This window comes from Neolamprologus multifasciatus, chromosome 13 (assembly GCF_963576455.1).
Source record: "Neolamprologus multifasciatus chromosome 13, fNeoMul1.2, whole genome shotgun sequence".
NCBI classification, from domain to species: Eukaryota; Metazoa; Chordata; class Actinopteri; order Cichliformes; family Cichlidae; genus Neolamprologus; species Neolamprologus multifasciatus.
The window spans coordinates 3817648-3833139 of NC_140451.1; the positions used below are offsets into that span (position 1 = coordinate 3817648).

Here is a 15492-nt window from a genome sequence, read left to right on the forward strand (position 1 = left end):
GTGGTTGAGGTCTGGGTGTTCTTTGACTCGTCTGAGTCAGGGCTCGATTCCCCCTTTGGTGCTCAAGTTGCTCCGTGTTCCTTCACTGACGTTCCTGGCTCCTCAGCTACTACGCACTGGCTCCAGTGGTACCCGGCTTCGCCTTTGCCCTTCAGTCGAACAGCGTGCGATGTCCTGTCCACCAACTCGATTGGTCCTGTCCACCTCGGCTCCAACCACTTTCTTTTGAGCACTTTCAGACGTACCCACCAGGCTTCCGTCAGTGTGCTTCCTGCATCAAGCTGTGCTCTCTCTCTTGCTCGCTCTTGAAGCCTTCTCTCCAGGTCTCAGTCTGCATCTTATGGGTGATCTCCTTCCATCAGTTTGGTCACTGAACCTGTAATTAAAAATTAAAACTACCCCGGCAAACCCCTTTTGCCACATGGTCCTTGCCATGTGTCAATTCAAAACAATTAGAGATGCACAATAAAATTGCCCATTCTCTCTTAAAAATTCCAGGGCTTATCCCATAGAGTAGCTCTGCTCCAGGCCTGTAAACCTGTGTTTAAAAAATTGGCCAGTGGTGTTTCCTGTGGCAAATCATGTGATTAAATCATATGATTAACCCTCTGCTGTAGAAAAAGTGGTGTAGATGTTAGCCCAGTGCATCTTGTATGGACACTTTCTCACAGTGACCTTTGCATTGTAAACAATACAAGGTCATGAATAACACACCGCTGTTAAATTCACAGACACAGAAAGTGGCAATTAAAAGGTTAAGTCAGCACGGCCCAAAAGCCCATGCAACCTGCTGCTGTCATCTTTCTGCTCCTGTAAAAAGAAACATACATACATACATCCACCCTTTTGTCTCTCTGGGTGGAGGTGCAATCTTGCATATTGGTGTCAAGTCAGTCAAGTTTTTGTCAGTCCAGTCAGTCCCCATGTTTATTGCTGATAGCAGAACCTCTTGTGTCGCATTAAGTTTCTACTGCCAGCAATATGACGACATTTCAAAAAGAACAAAAAAAGAATTTTAGAATGGATTACCTCGCGAAATCCTTTTAGGCAGGGACTCATTATCTGATTGCGTCCCAAATAAGTGACTTTCTCCAGAGCCCATTGTAAAGTGGAGAAGCTCAGTTTGCGATAATTTTCAAGCAAAAATTTAGTATAGCGCTTTCAGATCCAATCGTGCAGGCCTGCTTGAAAGAGAGAAAATTGTCAAACAAAACTGTCAGTGCACTGTTAAAAAAATAAAAAAACTAGAATAACCAAATATATAAAATAGTAGTCTTAGGACTTGTCCCAGAATATTCCTTCTCTAAAAAATAAAACACACCAAATCTAATTGGCAGGTTCAACTTGGTAACAAAAGAAAAATGCATCAGCCAATTAAATCCCCCCAACTTTTCCTGTTCATGCATTTTGTACTTATGTATGTCATTTTATTTACCTTCCCCCTTTTTTCTGAAACAAAACCCCTTTTGCTCCACCTTTTTGTTTCAGAAACACCTAAATAAAAATTAAAAAATCTCAATCATAGTCCGGCACAGCTAAATCCTAATGCTTGCGAGTTACCATAGGCAACCACGCTTTGTGTTGTTAACCCCTTCTACAGGTACCCTCTTGTGATGTGTGCACTTCCTGTATGATTTTGTGCTACCCCCAGTACATGTTGTGTGCATGTGAGGTGTTGCCTTTCCATTTTGTCCAGCAGTGCACTTGCATACCTCAGTACTTGTCTTCCTCCCCGTTTTGTGGTGGTCTGGACACTTTTTCTATTCTTCACTTCAAGGCAGTTGTTTGTCTCCCTGGATTCCTTAACCCAATTTGATTCCCCAGACTAAAACAGCATTCCTGTGTCCTCACTTGCTCCTCTCACTCCGTTCTCCTATCCCACTTTGCAGTCCAATGGCAGTCAGTTCGCTTCAACTTTGTCCTGTGTATTCTCCCACTGTCTCTTTCACTGCCATTTTGCTCCAAACATGGCAAATGTCAAACTCAGAAAGTCTCCTCAAAAGTCCTTCACCCACAGTGAAGTTGCAGCTTGCTGGAACCGCATCTCTCCATCCATCCAGTCGTGATGATGGATCTTCTCTTCCTTTCTCTGATGTCGTTTGCCCATAGCGCTGCTGGACCTCTATGCTCAGGACTCTGCTGTTGTCTCTTGGACTGCTGTCCACTGTTAATGTTAACTGCACTCCGTGTCTTCAAGAAGCGATTAGCTTCCTTGGAGCTTGCTTTTTCAGGATCAGGAAGGAAAGCTGCAAAACAATTCAGCCAAAACTTGGGCTGGGTGTTTCTAATGATCTTTACCTATAATTGTCTTCCGACTGCTGCTTGTGGAGAATTGATCCAGGTCCATCTTCCCACCTGCAAGTGACACACTGAGACAACTTGATCATTCACTGTCCTGGTCTGGAGTCTGTGGACTCCGTGTTTATGTTTAAGTTTATTAACATTATGTGGTTTTGTTTATTTTGGGTTGTTTCTAATTATCCCTAGTGTTTTGTGTCCTCTGTGCTCTCCTGTTCCACATTTCAGGTTCCTATGTTCTGTCTCCCCAGTCTGTGTTACGTTTGCGTCTGTGTTAGAGTTCAGTTGGTGTGTTTCCTGTTTTATTTTGAAGGTCTGTGTCTCTTTTCAGTGTGTCTAGTCTCACTTCCCCTTGTGTTGTAATGTCCAATTAATTCCAGCCGTGTCTCTTTCCTGTCTTAAAAACCCAGAAAGTAAGATTTTAGTTGTTCTTGACTGAGAAAAACAAAACCCTCTTCATATTATTATTACTTTTTTTCATCAACCACACTCCTATTCTGTTTTTCTTTTGTGTCCACTAAGGGCAGCTGGTGACCTGCAGTATCACCCGCTCCCCCTAGTTGGAGACAGTTCCCCTCTCACAATTCCACACTTTTTTGGTTTTGTTGTTTTTTCTTTTTAATTTTTACCCTATTTTTTTTACACCCCATTGTTTTACACCCACACATCAACCTCTTAATCCACTTCTCCAACCTCTCTTTTCCTTTCTCCCCAACTGCTCTCATCTAGTTGTTGATCAAATTCTCTATATTATTACTATTATTGTTTTGTCAATAATCCTCTGTAATCCGCTCTGTCTCCCCTTTTGTCCCTCAAAGGAACACACACACACACACACACACAGACACCTCCATTTTGCTCCTCGGGGCACTTACACACACCTCCTCCATTTTGGTCATCAGGTAGTTTAAACACACACCTACACAACTTTCCTTTGTCCTCAAAGGAGCACCCCCACACACACACCTTTTGTTCTTCAGATTCAGCCACATGCTACTCTCTGCACAATCACACTTCAAACCTAAGTTTTCTTAAAACACAGGCTCACAACAAAGTAGAATTTAGGGAGGAATATTTAACCAATCTGCTCCCTCGGCCTCAATCCGTTTTAGTAGAATTTAGGGAGGAATTTTTAGCCAATCTACTCCCTCGGCCTCAAACCGTTTTAGTAGAATTTAGGGAGGAATATTTAGCCAATCTTCTCCCTCGGCCTCAAACCGTTTTAGTAGAATTTAGGGAGGAATCTTTAGCCAATCTTCTCCCTCGGCCTCAAACCGTTTTAGTAGAATTTGGGGAGGAATTTTTAGCCAATCTACTCCCTCGGCCTCAAACCGTTTTAGTAGAATTCGGGGGTCCTGAACTTCCCAGGCCTCAAACCTAGCTCCAGAAACGCCGTCTGGGCCTATGAATTCGTCAACTCATAGGAGGGGCAGCCACATCCAAGGACAATAGAATTTAGAAAGTCCTGCTTTCTGGGCCTCAAACCCTCACTTTTAGAGAAACCAGCTCTGTTCTACACACATCTCTTATCAAAATTTATGGACTTCTGCGTTCAGGACACTTTTGGGTGAAATTTAGCTTATTTCCAATATGCAGATTCGATTAAACAGGTTCTGCTTACCTTGTTTTTTGCCGGCAATACCCTCATTGTCCATTCCGCTTCAGCCAAGGTCCAAATGGAGATCAACTACAAAGATCCGGGTCACTGGCACCAAATTGTCTAGACAAACGCCGGTCTCTCCGATTCTTTTGGTCCTGGTAGAGATCACGCTGAGATGTTTCCATTTTTACACAATCCTTTTATTACCCATTATTCTTACAGATGCATCTGGAGATCAGCACACTGCATTCCTATGCAGTCCTATGCTAAAGGCTGATCTAAAGAACTCCACACAACAGTTACAGTTATCACCTCTGGTCTCCTCCCCCCTACAGTAAACACCCCCACAATGGAAATACACTAGTACAGTGGCCAGGTATGCTGACACCCTGACCCCCATCTCCTTTTATGGTAGTGCGCATTTGCCTTTTGTCTGCCCCTCACCCTCAGTAACTCTTGCTTCATGCCCTGGGGGTGGGGGTTGATTGTCCTTCTGCCCTGTACCTCAGGTCTTTGTTCCCATCCAAGGCCTATTTTCTATTTTGTATCCTTACACCCATTACCACAATATTATAATGTTGCAAGCAATCACAAACTATATTCTCTTTAACTCTGATCTATATCAAGGAATCTATTCTCAACAGGACTTTGGGAGGTCCAGAGCAGGTCCACTGCCGGTTCAGATAGAGGAGGAGGAGGTGGAGGTGGTCAACAAGTACAAGTACCTCGGGCTGTGGGTGGACAACAAACTGGACTGGTCATGCCACACAGATCACCTGTACAAAAAAGCCCAAAGCCGACTGTACTTCCTCAGGAGGCTGAGGTCTTTCAACATCTGCAGGAAGCTCCTGAGGATGTTTTACCAGTCAGTGGTTGCTGGAGTACTTTTCTATGCAGTGGTGTGCTGGGGGAGCAGCACAGCAAAGAAGGACTCATCCAGGCTGGAAAAATTGATCAGGAAGGCTAGCTCTGTGGTCGGCATGTAGCTGGACACTCTGGTGTTAGTGGCAGAGAAAAGGACACTAAAGAAACTGCTGGACATTATGGACAATGCTGGGCATCCTCTGCACACGGCCATAAACAACCAGACGAGTCTGCTCAGTGACAGGTTGCTTCTCCCAAAGACAAGAACCAACAGACTTAAAAACTCCTTTGTCCCACACGCCATCAGACTGTTTAACTCCTCTCTGGAGGGGAGAGGGAGGGGAGACAGGGGGACAAAGGAGGGGGGCAACTAAGCTGTAGTGCCTCTTCACTTCACTGTGCAATTACCTTTTGTGCAATACTTTTTGTTAATAGTCAGCGGTGCAATAGACTCCATACTTGAAATGTGCAATTCACTTGTATTTTTATATTTATTCCTATTTATTCTATTTATCCCCTTTGTATATTTTATCTATATATGTCTTTGTATTTATATATGTGTCAATATATATATATAATATTCTGTAACTCTGTAACTTCTGTCGGTGCTGTGCTTTTGGAAACCGAATTTCCCAGAGGAACCCACCCGAGGGATTAATAAAGTTTTATCTTATCTTATCTTATCTTAAAATTGCTGCCTTTGCTCTTTTAGTCAGTAATTGATTTAAAGCTGAGCGGGCTGCTTCTAACTTCTTAAGTATAGTTTTGGACCTGGAGATTTTAAACTGCACTTCTAGTTTTTGTATTATGTGCTCTAAATCGAGTTGTTCTTTCATTGAAGCCTCTTTCTGCGCTGTGGTGTATGAGATAATACTACCCCTAAGATAGGCTTTAGCAGTTTCCCACAATAAAGATGGGCTTACATCTTCCGTTTTATTAGTGTCATAAAAACATTCCACTCTTTAGTCATATACTCAATAAATAAGGGGTTACTCAATAAATAAGGATTCATCCTCCATCGGCGGGAATGTGGCTCAAAATAAGGTGGGTGAATATTTATGCTTACTACTGAATGATCAGATAATGGACAAGATGTCACGTCCGGTTGTGGCAGACGTGTGGGGTTTGTAGAAAGGACCCAAAAGCCGGCAGCTCTGGTGCAGGTGAGTGTTTATTTACAGGAGTGGGTACAAACAGCAATGGTGGGTGAACATGAAACTGGAAAACCTAAACTGGGCAGAGCTAAGAAAACACATGAAAGGACACAAACTAAGAAACGCGGACTAGATACAGGAACACATGGGCAGAACAGAGCAAACACTAAACAGAGGAAGAACAGAACCAATAATCACACTAATAGAAAACACAAAAAGCTGGGTCAAAAGGACCCAGGACCATGACACAAGACCTTATTGAGCACTCTTCCATCCTATCCAAGACCGTCCTGGATGACAGGAGCAAATCTATTCTTGAGAAACTCTGATGGGGGCAAGAAAAAAAAGTGAAATCCCTATCTGTGGGGTGAGCTACTCACCAGGAATCAAAAATTTCTAGATCAGAACAAAACTCTTTCAATCTAATGCTTTTTGGGGACAATTCACCCCCTGGTGGAGATTTATCAACCCTAGGATCAGGAACACAATTAAAATCACCTCCCAAAACCAAATATGGGGAAGCTATGGCTGAAACATGGGTTAAGAGATTGGGAAGAAAAGAGACATCTTCTGAATTTGGACCATAAACACATCCTATAAAAATAGATTCTCTAAATAAGAAACCAGATATAAGAATGTAGCGTCCTTCCTTATCTTTTATGACTTTTTATGGTTAGAGGCAAATTACGATGGATAAGGATGGCTACTCCTCTACTTTTTGTATTATAGGATGAGTAAAAAGCTTGGCCAACCCAACTTCTTTTTAGTTTTGAGTGTTCCAAATCATTTAAATGACTTTCTGAAACTAAGGCAATCAAATTATAAGCTAATAAGCTCATCAAATTTATTCTCCATCATAGTAGATATTTTGTCCACGACTGTCTTTGATATTTCCGCAGTGAGCGCGTCGGCGTCCACAGGTGTACTTGGCGTGGTAGCTGTGGTCGTCGACATACCCTCTTTCGCTTGTGACTCTTCAGGAGATTTGTTGGATGCAGATTTTGCAGCTCTTGTAGGAGGCATTTTAACACACTCTTGTTTAAAGTTTTTATCCCTCAAGGTTGTGCAGAACGTATCGATAATAAAGCAAGATATGCTCAGTGGCGGCGGGAGCTCAGTGTTAACCATTCCTCGCCGTCAGTCCCCTGACCATGGTCGGGAGACGCGAGGGGAGATGCTTCCTCCAGGGCCAAAGTTTGTCCTCCTTCGGGGTTAACTCCCTTCACTTTTGTGGAGTAGTGAGGCAGACAGAAATCAGCCGGGACACCGGAGAGTACTGAAGAGATGAGGCTTTAATAACAGTACTGCACACTTTGAAATCACACTGCATAGGCTGTAGCCCGTTAGAACGCTGCTCCCAGTCGCCCTCTCTACCCAGGACACACTCTCTCTCTCTCTTTTTTTCTCTTCCGCTCCCCGCGTTTCCTTCACGCGCATGCTCACACACACATCACATACACTTCTTACTGCACCCAGCCACACACAAGACGGCAATTCCCGCAACACTACCCCCACTCTGGATGGCAATTAAACAATAATTCCACTCCAGCATTGTAATGCATAAAACTGGTACACAATCCCCTTTACCACTTGGAGCCCACAGGAGATAAAAGTGTTAGCCATTAACGCATATAAGGTGAGGTATAGTATCAACTAGTGCACTTCAGTGACAAAGACGTTGACTCAAGTAAGGTGTACATACATGTGCAAAATAAAGCATTTCAAGTGCTGTTAAGTAGAAAAGAAATTACACAATTGTAACTATTACATGGTGACCGGGAATAACTAACTTATCCTAGCATCTAGGAAGGCACAAATACAAATGGATAAGTGCATGTAGATAACTCCGTAGGTCCTTCAGATACTTTACTCCCCTTTTTTTCAAATGTAAACACTGGAACAATGAAAAATATAGCTCTCTTAAACCATTGTAGCTAACAGTGTAGGAGGCTGAAACGATTTAAACTTGAACTGAATCTTCAGTCCTACTTGGAACTGTCCATGGTAGGTAAACCAAGCTAAGTGATCCACACTCCATACCGGTCTGGAGCACTGCGCTGACGAGTTGGTCGCTGAAACTGCTGGCCCAGGTGGTCTGGCTCACCCACCACACCCCCCACCATTCTCATGGTCTACATGGGAAGGGGACGATGGGATAACCACAACTGGAGCGGGATCAGCTGCAACTGAGACACAAGGCTGAGAGGAGCTGGGGCCATTGCCAGTTGCAGTAGAGAACAGACTGTGCAGACCCAGATCACGGTCTGCTGGGTCATCCTCTAAAGCTGGTGGTGGGACCTCTGTAGGGGACCACTGATGAGCTTGATCAAGGACCCAGGTATTGTCCAGGGGCTCGCAGCAGCGATAATGCTCTAGCTGGTCATGGTGGACAACTTTCACTTTAGACCTTGGTTTTTTCTGGATCCGATAAACTAGGTCATCCAATTGCACCAGGACAAAGAATGGTCCTTCATACGATGGGAGGAACTTTCTGACCTTGTTCTTGATGTGACATGTTCCTTTGATGAGATACCACACAGGATCTCCAGTCTTATACTGTGTGTGGCAACAGTTCTTGTCATATTGCCTTTTTGCGCACATGACTGACTCACACAGGGCTTCCCTGATGATGAGGTGGGCCAGCTCCAGCCGCTCACGCATTTGCTGCACATACTCTGGAGCTGAGGGTTGGTTTTCTGGATCAGGAGGTAGACCTGCGACAAGGTCCACTGGCTCACTCAGTTCTCGGCCAAACATCATGAAGTTTGGGGTGAAACCTGTAGCACTGTGTTTGGTCGCCCTGTAGGCCATAACAGCGTATGGGATCATCAGGTCCCAGTCCCAATGGCAACGCTCTGCTGTGGAGGCCAGGATCTTCTGGAGAGTGGCATTGAAACGTTCAACCTGGCCACCTGACTGGGGTCGGAATGGCGTTGTATGAGTCTTGTCTATGCCAAACAAACTGCACACCCCCTGGAACACATCAGATTCAAAATTGCGTCCCTGGTCACTGTGCAGTGCTTGAGGTATACCGTAGCGGCACACCCACTCAGATGCAACGACCTCGGCAATGGTTGCAGCCCATTCATCTGGGATAGGAAAGGCTTCAGTCCACTTTGTAAAGTAGTCTTGTATCACAAGCACATATCGGTTTTTGTGCTCCGTCTCATTCAGTGGTCCCATAATGTCCAGCGCAACGCACTCCATTGGGGCTCCTACCCGGACTGTTCCCATCGGAGCTTGCAGTGTCTTCTGTGGTCAGGCCCTGGATGCTGGTACAAGTACGGCACCAAAGAGCGACGTCTTCCCTCATGTGATACCAATAGAATCTGGTTCGTAGTCTGGCCACAGTCCTCTCGACACCAAAATGTCCACCCATTGGCCCTTCGTGCATCTGGCCCATCACTTCTGGTTGTAGCTTGCGTGGCTGTACGATTTGGGGATAGAACTGGGTCTCGTCAAGGCAGTAGAAGCGACGGACCAGAACTCCACCTCTGAAGTAGAGCCGTTTCCATTGAGCCCAGTATGTCTTAGTGGCTGGCCTGCATGATGAGACAATAGTCCATGGGGGGCGCTCACTGCTGGCCTCCATCCAGGCGCGTATGGGTGCAATGTCTGCATCAGCGTCCTGGGCTTGGCTCAGCTCCCCCATGGTCCAGCCGTGAAACAGAGAAGCAGTATCAAGGGTTTTAGCCACATATACTTTCTCAGTCAGCTTTACAGTGTGTGTATTAGTGGAAATGTTCTGATGTGATATGTCTGTTCTAGTGTGAATTATCTGTTCTGAGATGTCTGTGTTGTCTGTGTTGCCTTTGAAAGGCCGTCCAAGGAGGTACTGGTCAAAATGGGACGTGAAATCCACGACGGCTAGTAGTTCACGTCGTGTGTTGCAATAGTTTTGTTCAGTTCTTGATAGCTTACGACTGCCATATGCCAGCACATGTTCCACGCCCTGTTGCATCTGTGACAGCACCGCGCCGATGCCAGTGTCGCTGGCATCAGTGTTTAGTGTCATTTCTCCATGGTCAAGTGGATAGCCAAGAACAGGGGCAGAGGTGAGTTGACACTTCAGCTTGTCGAAAGCTGCTTGGTGCTCAGCATACCACTGAAAATGTGCGTTTTTCTTGTTCAGGTTGTGCAGGGGTTCGGCTATAGAGTCAAAATCTTTCACGAACCAGCGATAATATGAGGCCAGGCCGATGTAGCGTCTGACCTCCTGGATGGACGTAGGTGTGGGCCACATCTGAACTTTTTGAAATTTGCTGGGGTCGGTAGCCACACCATACTCGGATACCACATGGCCAAGATAAGCAACTTCGCGGCGAAAGAGGCAGCATTTGGCAGGTTTCAGTTTCAAGTTAGCTTGTTGAAGTCTATAAAATACCTGGCCAAGCCGTTGCAGCATCCCCGACACGTCCTTAGCCAGCACGATGATGTCGTCCAAGTAGACCAGGCAGGTCTCCCACTGCATGCCAGCCAGGACGCGGTCCATCAGCCGCTGGAACGTCGCCGGGGCATTGCATAGTCCAAATGGCATGACGTTCCACTCAAAGAGGCCTGTCCTAGTGCAGAAAGCGGCGGCCCTGCGTGCTCTAGGCGTCAGCTCAACCTGCCAGTAGCCTGATGCGAGGTCTAATGTGCTGAACCATCTGGCAGTTGAGAGTGTGTCCAGCGTGTCCTGGATGTGGGGCAGCGGGTAGGCGTCTGTTATGGTGCGGTCGTTGAGAGCCATGTAGTCAATGCAGAGACGGTATGTCCCATCTTTCTTCCGCACCATAACGATGGGCGAGGGCCCAGCTGCTGCAGCTGCATTGGGTGAGACCGCTCTGTAGGCTGTCGTAGATCTGCTGATCGGCATCTTGCTGCTTTTCCCCTGCCATTCTTCGTGGATGTTGTTTGACTGGGGCACCAGGACGGGTTTTGATGTCATGCTACACAAGGCTGGTTCGGCCCAGGTCAGCAGGCCCTGTAGAAAACACATGTCCATAAGTGAAATGGTAAATGGCCTGTATTTGTATAGCGCTTTACTAGTCCCTAAGGACCCCAAAGCACTTTACACAACCAGTCATGCACCCATTCACACACTGGTGATGGCAAGCTACATTGTAGCCACAGCCACTCTGGGGTGCACTGACAGAGGTTGCTCACAACCAACCACGAAGGGACTCGAACCCTCAATCTTCTGATCCGAAGTCAGACGCCTTGTCCGTTAGGCCACGTGGTTTGGCAGAAGTTCCCACTTTTCATGAACGTTTGTTTGAGTCTGTTTGAGCCAACTGCTGGTGTTGGATTGGTCACGTGGCTGGTGGATATTGCTTGATTGTTGCTTGAAATAATTGATTGTTGCTTGAAATAAGTACATGCCACAGCATTTCTCCCATGTATCACGCTCTTAAAAACGTAGTCCTACCTGCCACATGCACATTGGATCCACCTACTAAGGCAGAGTATCATCTGCCAATGGAGGTCATAAAGCTTACGTGGCCCGATCTGTCACCTGGAAGTTGGCAGAGGTTTTTTTCTTGGATCCCACCAAACAAAAACCACAATCTACCATGAGACGGCACCTTGGACAGTTGCTGGAATGGCCAGTATGGGGATTGAACCCATGACTTTGGTGTTATTAGCACCACGCTCTGACCAGCTGAGCTAACCGGCCTACAACTTGCACCTAAACCGATCCCTTTTTTTGTCTAATATACCAAAAAAGAGTGTGGAAGAACTGTTAAGAACACAAGAGAAATGTGTGTTTACAAGAAATTACTTCAACATAGTGGGAAAAAAAAGTCTTCTGTTGACTTACAAAAAACGCTTTAAGAAGAAATTTGCCACAAAACAATACATGGTGTGCGTCTTCTAATGTTAGGGTCGATAGGTGTGATATAAAGCAGCAGTTTTTGATGCAGTATGCTGTGTCAGACTTTGGAAATGAGTGATTTATCCAGAAAGTAGCTGGAAAAGTGATTTGGAGATTGTAGCTAAGCATGTAATCAGTGTTGGGGAGTAACGGAATTATGTACCGCCGTTATGTATTTAAAATACAAAATATGAGTAACTGTATTCCGTTGCAGTTACCATTTAAAAAGGTGGCATTTAGAATACAGTTACTTTGTTGAAATAAATGGATTACACGGCGGTATTTTCCTTTTTCATATTGTGGCGGGTCAGGACTGTTTGGGTTTTGTTTGACAGCTATGTTCTGTTGTTCCAGGCGGCAGCGTTATGGTTGCCATGGTTACAGGATGACGCTCTCTGCGACTGTGTGTTTCCTGGGTGAGAGAGCGCCTTTTTGTTGTTGTTGTTGTGCTAAGCTAATAGGCAGAATGCTACAGTCATAGCCCTAAAGAATGTAGCATCATGGGCAGTGTAATCCGTGCTGCAGGGAGAATGGACTGCCATACCTGTTATGTGTCTGTGAGCGCAAGGAGGGAGGAAAAAAGTGGAAAAGTATGAGTTGTCATCGAGCAGAATCGGGAGCTGGAAGCATATAGATATAATAATAACCACTGCAGCCAAGAAGAGTGCCTGACGAGCCCAGTTGTAAGTAAGCTATTAAGACTCGACTGTACACTGTGTTTGTGTTTTCCTCCGAAGCAATAAGTTCCGTTGGAGCAGCCTTTCAACACCTCTTTCTGTCTCTCGCTAGCAAAGTTGACCCAGACAACAAAGTAAAGCTAGTTTTCAGCTACGAGCCCAAAACGGAACCCGACATATTAGCCAGAGGTCCCTTTACTATGGTTCAGACCTTCAGTAATAGTAATAAATCACACAGCAATAGTACATTCATGTAGTTGTAAAAAGCATTATAATATATTAAGTAATCCAAAGTATTCAGAATACTAGGGGTGCAACGATACTCGTATCGATATTGAACCGTTCGATACAGTGCTTTCGGTTCGGTACGCATATGTATCGAACAATACAAAATTTTTAATTTATTTTATCAACTTTCCTTCTGACGGTGCTGTCTGTGTTGAGCGCTCAGTGGATCTGCGCTCGACAGTGCAGCCTAGGCGGAGTAGTCGAACGCAGATTCACTGAGCACAGGGCAAGCTAGCGAGACAGAAGTTAAGCTCTCCTTGCAACATGGCAAATTGAACCTCCCCTCCCCTCATTCAGATCTGGCGTTTGGAACTATTTTGGTTTTCATGTGAAGTATGACCCTGAAGGTAAGCGCGTCATGGACTAAAGTAAAACAGTATGTTGAATGTGCCAGCAATGCTCAATTACATGGGTGGGAACTAGTGTGTTAGCGCAGTTAGCTCGTTAACGTGTTGGCTGTCCAGCCCCACGCACGACGCGATCCGCGGTAGCTCGTTAACGGAGATTTGCCGTGTTGTGGCATTAACATCATTTCAACGAGATTTACGCTGACAGCACTAGTGGGAACACAACAAATATGACTGCACATTTACGCCGACATCATCCTAGTGCAAAGACAAGTGGAAGCAGACAAAAACAACAAGCAGGCATGCTACAAACTTTAGCCGAGTCATTTAAACAACCGTTAGCACATGATTCTCCTTATGGGGACCTGATATGTTTCATATGCTGCTGAGAATATAGCCCAGAAGAAGCGTATAGTATAGCTTTTATTTTGGAAAGAGCCATTTTTCTGTAATAAACTCTCTTTTCCAAAGATGAGTGATTCCTCAATCAGATACAGGGCTCGCAAAATCGCTAGCCCGACTTCCCGGGGCTAGCGATTTTTCCAGTCGGGCTACCAAAATCTATCTCTGCCCTGCCCGTCGGGCTATCGTAGGAAGGAAAAATATATGTCAATGCTTTTGCATTCTTTCGGAAATGTAGCTGTGTAATTATGTCATTGGCATCGGTGAGCCACTGTCAATATGTGACATATTGAAATCGCGTTTGAATTTGCACTTGTTTTTTGCGCTTGTTTTTTGCTTTCACTTTGCAATCGCGTGAACTGTGTATAGAGAGCGACAGCACTGATTGGTGAGTGATGATAATTTGCGCACCAATTCCTCTGATATCGTCTTATCAATTGTTAGCTTACTATGCAAACATGACAAGTGAAATCTCCCGCAGCAAGCTTAAACATGTGAGAGGTTGATCGCGCAGAGAATCACTGAGCGTTATGTGAGTGCGTGTGTAAAAGCAGCAGGATATATATTTTAGTTCTGCTGAGCCAAATAAGACAGGCCAGGGTGAAGAAGTGACAGCCAAAGAAAAGCTTACCACAAAACGGAAAAGTTATGACAAATCAGACTATAAGGCAAAAAGAAAGTGCAGCTTTATGGTTTCATGTACAAAAGAATTAATGTGGCTGCAATATGATGAGCTAAATAATAACCAGGGATGCACATAAGTGGTCATCAGGTGCGCATTCACTGTCAAAATAAAAAACGCGCACAAGATAAGAAGTTGCAACGCGTGTTTGCGTACATAAGATTTTCAGGAGGAGGACAGACATTTGTTTAGAACTCTTAAAGATGTCAAAGAAGCTCCTTTAAGCAATTACTTTGGTGTTCCTCCACCTCCAAGAAATGTCAGAAGGAGTCCGAACCATAAAAGAAGCGCGTATTCTCGGAAAAGTGGTTGCAGGAGGTGAGCTGGCTTCAAACAAATGATGAACGCACAGAGATGTGATGCAGAATGTGCCGTGAAAATTTAATAAATGACAAATTAAAAAATGCATGAACATTTTTTTTGTATCGAAAAAATATCGAACGGTGACACCAAAATATCGAACTGAACCGAACCGTGAATTTTGTGTATCGTTGCACCCCTACAGAATACGTTGCTCTCATTGAGTAACGTAACGGAATACATTACAAAATACATTTTGGGGCATGTATTCTGTAATCTGTAGTGGAATACATTTTAAAAGTAACCTTCCCAACACTGCATGTAATGAATTCATTAGCGTGTCATGTGTCAGTGAATTTTGTGGTTTGCTGTCATTTGTAGTTGCGTACATCACTCACTTGGAAGTTGGCAGAGGTTTTTTTCTTGGATTCCACCAAATAAAATCCACAGTCTGTTATGAGACAGCACCTTGGACAGCTGGTAGAATGGCCAGTATGGGGATTGAACCCATGACCTTGGCGTTATTAGCACCACGCTCTGACCAGCTGAGCTAACTGGCCTACAACATGTGCGTGAACCAATCCTTTTGTTGACTAATATACCAAAAAGAGGGTGGAAGAACTGTTAAGAACACAAGAGAAATGTGTGTTTACAAGAAATTACTTCAAGCTGTACCAATGAAAGTCAACTCTTGGAAGCTCCTACTGATCAGAAGCCACCTATGCAGTTCAGCTGATGAAAAATGTGGCTGGAGAAACTAACAAAGTCATACTTTAGTAGACTAAAATATGAAAACAGTCGAAAGCACTGTGTTTCCTAACGAAAATGCTTCAAGTATAGCGGCATGGCTGTTCTTTGCACAAACTCCAACACATGCATTCAACGGGGAGAGAAACAGAGCACACTGGATCTTTTCCAGGTGGAGTTCCACCAACAGCATGCTTCCAAGTTGTGATTTATTCACCCGTGTCGCTTGAGGTCATGGCATGTTATTGACTTTGTATGGCTGCTTCTAAGCCAAGA

At 44.8% G+C, this 15492-nt stretch overlaps 3 non-coding genes across 3 annotated transcripts; all 3 read right to left on the minus strand.

Moving 5' to 3' along the window:
* Positions 1 to 11067: 11067 nt before the first annotated feature.
* Positions 11068 to 11140, minus strand: trnar-ucg (transfer RNA arginine (anticodon UCG)). Its single transcript has one exon. It is a non-coding gene; the product is annotated as a tRNA-Arg (tRNA).
* Positions 11141 to 11501: 361 nt separating this feature from the next.
* trnai-aau (transfer RNA isoleucine (anticodon AAU)) lies at positions 11502 to 11575 on the minus strand. The gene has a single exon. It is a non-coding gene; the product is annotated as a tRNA-Ile (tRNA).
* A 3380-nt stretch (positions 11576 to 14955) lies between these two features.
* trnai-aau (transfer RNA isoleucine (anticodon AAU)) lies at positions 14956 to 15029 on the minus strand. Its single transcript has one exon. It is a non-coding gene; the product is annotated as a tRNA-Ile (tRNA).
* Between the last annotated feature and the right edge of the window lie 463 nt (positions 15030 to 15492).